At 24.8% G+C, this 9954-nt stretch overlaps 1 protein-coding gene and 1 pseudogene across 1 annotated transcript in view; one reads left to right on the top strand and one right to left on the bottom strand.

The window, feature by feature from the left end:
• Positions 1-1429: 1429 nt before the first annotated feature.
• LOC140665265 (3'-5' RNA helicase YTHDC2) overlaps positions 1430-9954 on the top strand; it is a 62544-nt gene continuing 54019 nt past the window's right edge. The window contains exon 1 of the mRNA XM_072891162.1: positions 1430-1578. The gene's annotated coding sequence lies outside the window, so the exon portion shown is untranslated. The remainder of the gene's footprint in view (positions 1579-9954) is intronic.
• Positions 3270-6653, bottom strand: LOC140676578 (lipase member H-A-like; annotated as a pseudogene).

The raw sequence follows: 9954 nt of genomic DNA, 5'->3' as shown, positions 1-9954 counted from the left end.
CATTTTAAAAACTTTTTGAGTATGTAATGTTTGGAAAAAAGTTGTTTTTTAAATTTAAATGTACAAGTGAACGAAATCTTTTAAAGAAAAATGAACAATTGTAAGGAACAAAAAGTTCTCAATAGCGTCTAATAATAGACATAAATAAAAAAAATATATATCTATAACTTTTTTGTTATAATGACAATACACGATGTTTTTCTTATTTGTCACATTTTACGTTTAAGATTATTTATATACTAATTTGCTCGCTAAACTTTTAATTTGGTAAACGGCAAATAATCCTATTTTTTCTGTATTAAATCAATATATATAGAAAAACTAATAATACTACATACACACACAGAGTTTTATTAACATCTGTTATAATTTATATTTATTAACTTTTATTGACAGATAAAAATAAAATTTCAGAAATTTTAGTATTCTGTATTATAATTAAAATACAATAATATGCTAAAAATATCTCATCTTCTCTCTCATACATATCGCAATATATATAATTACTTGTTAAAAATTATTATAATTGTTTTTATTTTCAAAAAAACACAGAATATATTAAATTGTGAATTAAGAAATCTATTATCATGATCAAGCTACAGTTTTCTATCTTAAATGCAATAAAAAAGGTAGATATGTATGCACGTATTTTTGTATTATTTATTTGTAGTAATATATAAAATTTCTTTCTGATTGTGTCAAAATAAAATTGATTATTAAACTTTATTTTTATAAACAACGGGTTAATTAAAACGACCTGACTAGCCAAAATCATTCAATTTATTCACACGACGTTTCGACCATATGGTTGTGGTCCTTTTCAAGTGTAACTATAAATAATAATTTTTTAAAAAATTGCGACAATTTAGAATTTGACCCCCGGGGGAAAGAATTACAAAAAAACAGCCTTTTTATTTCAATTCCTTATGTTAATGAATTCAGCTTTTGTTTGCGTCGTATTGTGTGTGACGCTGGTTTGAACGTCGTTATGACTATAACTAATAAACTTAATACATTGATTAAGCGTGGTAAAGACAGATTACATACTGACAATAGAACTGATGTTGTTTATAAATTACAGTGTAAGGATTGCGATGCGTTCTACATAGGCCAAACAAAACGACATGTACGCACACGTATTAAAGAACATCTTAACAATATAAAATTACATCCTACCAATCAATCAGTCGTTAACAAGCACAGAGTTGAATTTGGACATGATTTTGAGTGGCACAAGCCGGTTATTTTACATGATGAAAAATTTATTAAGAAAAGAGAAATAGCTGAAATGTTTTTCATCAAGAAATTTAACTCCACGATTAACCTACAAAGAGATACCGGAAAAATTTAAATAATATTTATGACAAAATTATAAAGGTCGTTTGAACTGTTTTTCTTTCTAAACATTGACAGTTTCGTTTAAAAACTCATGCTGACATGACGTGTCTCGTTGTTTGTGTTTATCTCAAATTTAATAACCGTTGATTTTAACTAAGTGACATATTTAATTGTTCCACAATTAAGTTTTACTTTTAAACATGTCCCGTTGGATTCTTTCTTCTCTTTCTTAATTTACGTGTGAGTAGACTAGTTTTTTAACGACATTATATTGTATTGTTTGCGTTTAATTCGGTATAAATTGTATCCATATAATTTTTTGATCCGTTATATATTTTCTTTATAGTTACACTTGAAAAGGACCACAACCATATGGTCGAAACGTCGTGTGAATAAATTGAATAATTTTGGCTAGTCAGGTCGTTTTAATTAATCCGTTGTTTATAATTAAATACTAGCGACTTTAATCTCTAACTTATAACTTTATTTCTATCTTGAGGTATGAAAATATATATTTGTTTCTCTTTCTATAGTTACTTTCTATAGTTTTTCTAAATTAGTATCAAATTGAGGAAATTGTTCCAAAGAGAGTTGCTTCAAATTTTTTTTTAAAGCGTTTAAAGAAACTGCTCGCACAGTGCATCTTATCTGACTTTGAAAGTTCCTGCATAGAAATAATATAATCTGCTTCTGCAAAAAATTGTTTTAAATCAATACTGTTATTATATAACAGTAATTTTTAAATTATTGTGCTTGCTAAATAAATAAATAAATTAAATATTAATTATTATCTTACATATTTGGTGTATTATAACATAATTTATTATCATTTATTATCACTTTACATATTTTCACCAGTCAAAAAATCTTAGAGTTGCTGTGCAGATTTTAAACTTATTAATCGCATACCTGTAATGTGAGATATTTTTAACTTCGTACATTTATCAGCTAAACCAGCTATGTGAGCCAAAAAAGAAAACCCGATATGAATATCCGATATTTTGAGGCCATTACGTATGTACGAATATTTGTAGATTTTGTGCGAACAAACTGCCTATTTTTTTATCTTCTTCGAAATTGCTCCAGTAATTGACGCTGCTAGAATATTTATTCCAATCGAGTAACACAACGTAGTCCGTTCCTCCATAACAGAGTGCTGATAACACAAAAATACTTTATTATATTTCTTTTTGATTTAATAATGATCTATTTTCTTATCATATAAATGCATTACTGTTTATCATTAAATGGACATTTGGAGATCTCAGATTTTATAAAAATCCAGAGATGTAGAATGTTGTCCGCTTATTTTTATAGTTTACGAAATTTGACAACTCTTTTAGTACTATGATGGAGACGCAGTGATCGTTTCATTGCTATAAAGGGCTAATATTTATTTTAATTATTATTTGTAATTATTACTTTAAGATACTCTTTCACAAACTATTTATAATAAATGAGATTGATATTAGTCACAAACTTTGAATCCGGAACGCTACCTATAAGAATATTACGCATACATAGTATGCACTCTTGAAGTTCACATAACTAAAAAACTAAATAAATAGAACACATATTTCCTTCGCATATTATCCTTGTCTTGATTTATAATTCATAAATTAAATCAAAATTTAAAACTTTGCATAAAGATGAGAGTAATTAGTATGTAATTAGAACATTTTAAACATTAAATTATAATTAGTGTATTTCTATTAGATTATCTAATTAAATCTTTAAATACCTTTTTAAATTACATTTTTAAACATAAGTTTTTTAAAATAAGTGTAATAAGTAATCTCATTATAAAATTATTGTTTGATAATAAAATGACCCGCGTCTGCAAGCAATTATTTTAAATTAATATATTTTGTTATTATATAATAATAATTTTTAAATTATGCTTGCTAAATAAATAAATCAAATGTTAATTATTATCTTACATATGCGTTATATCCAACATAATTCTGCAGATTGTCTTTGCAATTATTTTGCATATAATCAGCATAAGAAAAACACTGTGTCGCAACAAATTTTATAGGATGATATTTTGATTCTGCATACAGGTTGACTGATTTTCGGTGACTGCAAAGATCTAATAATAATAGAATAAATGTTTATTTACATTTTTTATAAACTTGTAGATGGATTTGACTTTGTAACATCGGATAATTCTTTGCTAATTAATTTTAAAACTCTTATCAGATGATTAATCATAATTGACAAATTATCTTTTTTTCAAATTTTAAAAAATTTTATAAAATTTTTTTAAATACCTAAATTTGTTTACAATGTATTAGGCAACAAATGTTGATTTGTAAAAAAAATTAATCATGGCATATTCAATCGCTTCTATTCTAATTAGTCGAGTTTAATGGTAAACCAGTCAAACTACAACCAGGCTGAGGACAAATACCACCGTTTAAGTAATACTGTATTGTTCCTACAGATGTAGGAATAATGCCATATCCTCCCATATCTGTATGAATGATATCGATCCATGTCGCATCTGTAGACTTGAGATAGCATCCGAAAGAATAAAACGCAGAATTTGCGGGATCTAATCCTATAAATGATAATTTTATAATAATTTTCAAACAAAATGTTAAACTGTAAATTATTTTATAAATTTATTTTTACTTTCTTATTAACAAACCAAAGGAAAATTTAAGAGTTACTTAACTATTGATTATTTATATGTAAAAGTTATTGTAAGTTAAAATAAATTGTTTGTTAATATATCTATATTAACAATATAATTATTAATACAATAAATAATATTACCTTGGCTGGCACGAATATAAGCATCAATTGTGCCAAAAATGGCAAGACATAAATAATGTTCAATTGTTCTGAAAGTTTTTCTTTATCTTCTGTATTGGTTAATAATATGTTTTCATGATTTTAGAGTGCGCCTTGGGGAGGCTGTAGTGGTAAAATTTTAACTTCAATTATATCAATTTCAAAAATAATTTTTAGGAAATGTTAACGATTAAAAAAATATGATTTACTTGCTTTTTTACGACTAATAATTTAGCTATAAAAAATTGATAATTAAAAATTTAATCTATTGATTAAACTTTTTTACATGTCAAAAACGTTAAAAAAGTCAAAATTAATGAATAATTTTTTTTTACAGTCTCCCGGTATTATATTTCTTCTAATTTTGATCCTAAATATGTATTCAGCAATCCGAAAAAATCCTTAATAGTTTGATAGAAATTCAATAATTTATAGTTTTTAAATTTTGGCCACCATTTTATATTAGCCATTTTTGAATTTTTATGTCAAAATTGTATTCAGCGATCCAAAAAACCCTTAAGAATCAAGTATCATTCAAATCTGATTAATAAGAACAAAATAAAATAATGTGCGCCATATGACATCAATGTCAATCAAAAGGTTAATACATATGTGTGTTGTATATATACACATCTTTTCTACTAATATTATATATATATATACATATATATTTAATAATAAAAATATGTAATATAAAATATATAATTTGTATAATAGTACAAAAAATATTATAACATTTTTTTGGGCTAAAGATTTTATAGAAAAGTATTATAGTTTTATAAATTAAATTAAAAATAATGTTTTTCACAAATATATCTGAGCAAACTTAAGAAAAAAAGTTGTAAATGGAACGTATACATATCACGCCATCGCCGACAATTAATACTTAGAGTATTAGAGTAATTAAGACTAATATTAAAAATGAGAAATTATACTAAATAATAACACGTCAGCAAACAGCCGAGTAAACAAATTAAAAAATAGTTGAATTATATATTGAATTAAAATGTCTTTATACAGTACCGGCCAAAAATATATCACCTTTAGTATTTTTGAGTATAATTTTATTCAAAGTGCATGGATATTTATAATATCATAATATATGTTTTGATAGTAAATACAACTTACCGAATAAAATATTTTTCATAAAATAATATAAAAACTTAATTTTAATAATATAAAAAATTAATTTTGTAAGTAAGTAAATTAAATTAAATTTATGCTTAAAAATCCTAAAGATGATATATTTTTGGCCGGTACTGTATATGTCTTCTTTCTAATTTCATTTATTATCATATATTTCTATCAGTCAAAAAACCACGAAAAATGCCATCGCCGATATGTGAAGATTTCAAATTTAATTTAATCACATACCTGTGATGCGAGGTATCACGAAGTCGTTGCATTTACCAGCAAAACCAGCTATGTGAGCTCCAAAGGAATGTGCGACAATATAAATCTTCGATACATTGAGATCACTATTTACAAGCAATCGTAGACTTTGAGCGAACAAACTGCCTACTTTTTCGCCATTTTCAGTCTTTTTTGTAAGCGTTTTTATTGTTAGAATATTTATTCCAATCAAGTAACAAAACATTGTTCGTTCTTTCATAACAGAGTACTGACCAGAGTGCAAAAAAGTACTTTACTGTATTTCTCTTTAATTTAAAAATGATTTATTTGTCTATAGATGAATGCAATATTTTCCATAATTAACTGGACATGTGTCTTCCGGAAATTGATCATAGTCAAAGATGTAAAAAATAGTCTGCTTATTTTCTAACACTTTTAACAACTTTTCCGGTGCTATGATGGGATAAGTGATCGTTTTGTTATTTATATACAACGTGAATATTAATTTTAATTTTTATTAATAATTATTATTTTCTTTCACAAATATCAACCACTTATAATGAATGAGATTGATACCAGTCGCAAAATCTGAATCCCGCGGGTTATCTATAAAGAATAACATGCACACATAGTATTCCAGGTAGAATATGAAACTCATAATGATATCATTATGACGTCATCATGATTTTATTTATCACTTACAAGTTACCTAAACAAAAATGATTAAAAAATGAGTTAAAGATGACAAAAAGAATCATAAATTTTTAAGTTCAATAATCGCATATACATATAATTTTACAAAGATTATGTTGATTAAATATAATTAAAATATACATGTGAATAATTAAATAAACAAGTAATTGCGTAATATATATAAAAAATGATAATATAATATCAAAAATAAGTCACCAAAACATTGCCAAAAGTATATCAAATGAGATCATTATGATTTTTCTAAAATGACTTTTAGGTGACATCATAATGATGTCATTATGAGTTTCATATTCTACCTGGGATGCTTGGATTCTTGATATTTACGTAATGTAATTAAACAATATTCATTAAAAAATAAAGCACATACAAGAACATAAATTTCTTCCGCCGTACATTATCTTTATCATGAAAAATAATAGAAAGTAAAGGTATACAATAGACGTTAACATTTCGAAAAAATTCACGAACTGTGAAAAGACCGTCTATATTTTTAATATGAACTTTCTATCGTGTAAACCTCTGCATGGAAGAATGTCAATGTTAACGTAATATATACCAGTACCATTTCCACACACATATAGGATACGAACCAATAAGATAAGCTAATTGTAAGACAAGCAAAAATAAATATATAAGAGATACGTTTTATTAATTAGTATATACATGTTAATTCGGTACACTAGTTTACAAAAAAATTTATTTTTTATTATTTAAAACAAGATACTCCTTATCAATTTTTGGATGCTGAAAACGATGCCGCAAGCCAATTTTCACTAGCAAGTCAAGTTTCGAAAATAATTAAGGTTTAATATGCAAAAAAGGTTTAGGTTAAAAATATGAAAAAAATAGTTTTTTTTCATATTTATGGCGATATTTAAAAATTTTTTTTTTGTAAAAAAGATCAACATTATTTTGAAATTCTGATTAAAAGTCATTAATGTATAGTTCATTTCTTATAAAAAGTATTTTTTTATTTCAATATTTTACTTTCTAGCCATTTTTTAAAAGCACTTAAATACAGAGTGTTGCTTAATATTATAATATTGTAAAAAAAGCATAGAATTGAAAAAAAAATGGCGATGATCTTGGAAAAAATTATTTTTTTCAAAATTGTTTTTAAAATTATTTTAAAACACATTAAAATTATGAGTTAAGTTCCCTTTTATCTGTTAAAAAATGTTTAGTTTTACAATTGGAAAAATGTTTTTTTAATATTTCATAAACATTTGTTTTTATATTCCCAAGTTGCAAAATGACATTATAATGATGGTAAATTTTGGTCACAAAAATGATTAATTAGACGTCCTAAGTTAAGTCTCATGCGACCCGAAAATGACGTTGATATGTCATATTTACGGAACGTCATTTTCCGACGTTTTTTGACCAATCGCAATATTAATACATAGAGTCATTTAAAGTGTTACAAACTTATATTTTTGAAAATACGCATTGTAGCAAAAAATGTGTTTTAGCTATAAGTTATTTGGCTTAAAAAGGCAGAAAAAAAGAGATATTAAAAACCTATATATCTAAATAAATCTAGTTTTTCTTTAATGAAACTACCTCTTTTTTTAAAATTAATTTAGCGCAAAAATTTATAAGGATGACCAAAAATTAAAATTTATAAGATATTTTATACTTTGACATAATGTTACATAAACTATGAAATATAACTCGTAAAATACTCATTTTTCGATTAGCTTAATTAAATATAGAACAATGTGAGGAATCAATTGATGTAAAAAAATAGTTGTCTTTAAAAAACAAAGAAAATACATAGTTGTCTTTAAGAAGACAATAGAACAATATATTATGCCAAACACATTACATTACGTCTTAGCAGAGCTGTTTTATTGCAGGCTCACACCGCGGTGCATAAGTGACAAGAGTCGTTTTTTGCTTATAACTTTTTCGCAAACGATGAGTGGCGACTATTTTAAAACTTTTGAAACGTTACGGCAGTAACCTTGACAACATATGTCAAAATTAACGTAATTGGAGCTGGATCTGTTAATCTGAATATTTACGGACAAATTATATAATTGTTGTTGCAAAATTCGTATCTTTTTTTCATTTAAAAAAATTTGGTTGACCTTTGCACAAACTTGGCATTTTTAAGATAAAATTATTATCCTTATCTTTTTTCCTTTTTGAGCAAACAACTTTAATTTAAAAAATTCTTTTTTTAATGCGTAAGAAATATAAAAATAAACAGAAATATAGAAATATATATAGAAATGTGTGTAACACTTTAAATGACTCATTTTTTTATAATTAATAACTTTATTAATGTAATATAGATAAAAAAAAATTGTACTGCTAAAACTCTCGAAGCAATGATATAGACGGGCAGCATATTGCTACTAATTTTTTTATATCCATTCTTGATAGATTTGTTAACTTTTGCAAAAACATAAGTTAATGCATCAATGTTTATACAAATACACAAATCGATAAAATAACATAATGCAGCTACAATCGAACAATCACTTTTACTGTTGAAAAATGTTTAAGTATCCATTATAAACTGTAAGAGATTTCAAAATTTTGTTTACAGATATTCTTTGTTAATTTTAACAATAATAATGCACACAATGTTTCAGATTTGACGACCAAAAGAGAAATGAATATGAAACAAAAGCATATTTATATACATATATAGTACTTAGCAATGATAATTACCCATAAATGTATATTTAATTCAGTGATATCAAAGATGTAGAAGATTAGACTTTAGACATTGGGCATTGCATTATATTTCAGAAAAATTTATGACTTTGTAGTTAAGTAAAATTTATTTAAAGTTGTCGCGTTTTTTGTTTCAGTATATTGCAATTAATTTGGGATTCGAATTCTAAATATTCAGAAATGAATTCTTGATCTATGAAACATGCAAAAGTGATAATAACTATTTTTGCTAAACTACTTCTTATTATCGAAAATAACTACCAAGTGTGTTGTTCTTCTTATGCATATTTGCATATATCTTATATACATATATTTAAAACATAAATATTTAAGCATTTTTTAACCATGATTTTTTTGAAAAACAAATTTTAGTTATATTATTTTTTAATTGTTTCTAAGCACATACTAATTGTTTTGTTATTATATATTAATTTTTTTCTCAATTATCTAGCCACTTTGAAAATATTACGAATATAATAATAACAAAAACAATTACTTATTTGCATTTCTTCGTTTTAAATGCCAAAAGTGGATGATGTAAATAGTAATCCGTAGTAAATTGCACCGAGTTGTTGGTCCGTTTCTTTATACCAAGATGAGCAATATAGAATACACAGTAAAAAATAAAATGCTAATTTTAACATTTTTTGCATGTTCCAGAAAGTCGCCTCTAAATTTTAAATTAAAATAATTCATTTAATAAAAATATGAATTTGGAATATATGTAAAGAATAAGAATTTTCTCACAGGCCGTTAACCTCCGTTTGCTCTTGATTGCCCTTATAATTATATTCTTAAAATAATTCATTTATTGTGTCTCACTTATTGACAAACTAGAAATTAAGTAATTAACACAAAAATTTACATTTTTTTAATAATATTATTGAGCTTTTAGTGTGATGTAAAAATAATATACAAATTAATTAAAAACTATATGAAAGAGTAGTTACAATAACTTGTAAGAAATGCTAATAGAACATTTTAAAATTCATTACTCCAAGATTTATTTTAATTTTTTTTTTAATGTTAAACTGATTTTGAAACATGTTGATTGTTTGAAAT

Source organism: Anoplolepis gracilipes, chromosome 1 (genome assembly GCF_047496725.1).
Source record: "Anoplolepis gracilipes chromosome 1, ASM4749672v1, whole genome shotgun sequence".
Classification (NCBI taxonomy): Eukaryota; Metazoa; Arthropoda; class Insecta; order Hymenoptera; family Formicidae; genus Anoplolepis; species Anoplolepis gracilipes.
This window is presented reverse-complemented; position numbering and strand designations above follow the sequence as displayed.